Source organism: Calonectris borealis, unplaced genomic scaffold, assembly GCF_964195595.1.
Source record: "Calonectris borealis unplaced genomic scaffold, bCalBor7.hap1.2 HAP1_SCAFFOLD_44, whole genome shotgun sequence".
NCBI lineage: Eukaryota > Metazoa > Chordata > Aves > Procellariiformes > Procellariidae > Calonectris > Calonectris borealis.
The window spans coordinates 147,683-150,000 of record NW_027441456.1 but is presented as its reverse complement, the minus strand read 5'-3'; positions in this window follow the sequence as shown (position 1 = coordinate 150,000).

Sequence of the window (2,318 nt, the reverse complement as noted above, 5' to 3'; positions counted from 1 at the left end):
CTTGTGTTTCTATGTATCATGTGTTTTGTCCCTTGCATTATCCAACTAATACGACAAATGATTGATACCTTGCTGCACCAACATGTACTACGAATGGTAGAATATCGTCGTGTTCCAACCACGGACCACGCGGTGCCATGTATACGGAAGGGTTAAAAGATGGGATTTTGGTCCATGGATGGACACTGGATGAGAAATAGATAGCTAAGAAAACTGCAGTCAGCATAGAAAACAGGCGGTTTATTGTTCTGCTGTCATCAAAGGAATCTTCGAAACCCACTCTAAAACAGAGGGGACACACCTAGGACAGCTGACCCCAACTGACCAAAGGGATATTGCATACCAGACGACGTCATGCTCAGCATATGAAGCTGGGGGAAGAAGAAGGAAGGGGGGACGTTCGGAGTGACGGCGTTTGTCTTCCCAAGTCACCGTTACGCATGATGGAGCCCTGCTTTCGTGGGGACGGCTGAACACCTGCCTGCCGATGGGAAGGAGTGAATGAATTCCTTGTTGTGCTTTGCTTGCCTGCACGGCTTTTGCTTTACCTATTAAACTGCCTTTACCTCAACCCACGAGTTTTCTCACTTTCACCCTTCTGATTCTCTCCCCCGTCCCACCAGGGGGGAGTGAGCGAGCGGCTGTGTGGGGCTTAGTTGTTGGCTGGGGTTAAACCACAACACCTGGAGAGGACAGAGGAGAGAACAAACCTCACCAACCAAGGGTTTTGTTGGTCTGTGATACCTCTGATTCTTCAACGATTCAGAGGGTCAGATTGGAGTGGAAAAGGGTGGTCCCACTCATTTGTGCTTTCCCTTATCTTGTAGATATTAAAAATGCCCAAGGGATTGGTAAATCTGTTCAACAGAAGAAACAGGTCACGTGACTATTACTTTGGTTTGCATCTCTTTGTTTTCAAAACCACTCAAAACCACAGTGACGCTGTAAAGGGAAGGTCCCTTTACAGACCACAAGGAGGGCTCTGAGCCCAAGTCGGCCACCTGCCACACCAGCGCAGCTCCCTCAGGATATACCTTTCACAGCCTGCTCAGCTGGAAGCCTCCGCAGCGCAGGTCGTCTCTCAGCAACCCAAGGGGAAGAGGGGCCTCCAAGAAGCGGGGAGAAGGGGTCTGGTTTTGGTACAAGCAGAAGACAGTCCTGAGAAGAGGGATTCCTGCCCTCCGGTCCTGGCCCTGGCATTAACCTCACCATATTCCTCTGCTGACTTCTGGCTGCAGATGGAGCACGGCGCGACTCCCCCTGCACGCTTTTGCTCTTCCAGCCGACGGCTTGAGCAGGGCTGGGCCATCCCCACAGCGTGCTGGGAGCTGGAGCCCTTCACCCCACAGCATGCTGGAGCTGCAGTCCTTCATCCCACGGCATGCTGGGAGCTGCAGTCCTTCACCCCATGGCATGCTGGCAGCTGCAGTCCTTCACCCCATGGCATGCTGGGAGCTGCAGTCCTTCGCTCTGCAGCTCCACTCCCTGGGAATCATCACCCTCTGGGAGTACCACGACGACAGCTCCTAATTACCTGTCCTGAGAGCAGCTTCCACCGCCTGTCCCCTGCCGCCCACCAACAAGAACAGCACTGTACTCTCCCGAACCTTAACCTGAACCCAAACTCTAACCCGAGCCCCTAACCCAAACCTCTAACCCTATATGCTACACATAGAATCCATTGTCCAAGTCTGAGAATAAGATTGGATCAAGCCACACCTAAGCTCCATCAGGAGTTCAGAGAGCAAGGGGGTCTTCTCTGAACCTCATGACCCAACGGGAGGGTCTGCCTTACCCTTTTCATCCTCGGTCTCTATGTAAATCATTCTAGATCAATTCTTAACTTGATTTTCCTTTATATGTTTCATCCGTGTCGTAAGGGATAGAGTGAACCTTGCCATCGAACTCTGTTAAGTCGCACTTTTATAAATTTCTGTGAAAATCACTTTCTGCTAATACCTTTGACAGTGGTTCTTTAAGCGGCCTCTAAACCACTCATTCATGACACCGCTCACAGGATTTTATTCACAGAAAATGAACCCAATATATTTTTCAGGTTCATCAATTATTAAAATGCAGTCAGGGCCCGGCACAGCTAATACAACCAATGCCTCTAGAAAGGACTCTGCACCCCTTCAATCTAGGGAATGGCATTTGGGTAAAAGCACACAAAAGGAAGGATAATTTACCTCCTCGGTGGAAGAGACCATTTTATGTCTTGCTAACCTTTCTCAGCAGTACAGGTGGAAGAAAATTCAACTTGAATCCATCACTCCCACCTGAAAGCTGCAGCCGGTCTGGTTATAGAAGAAATCTGA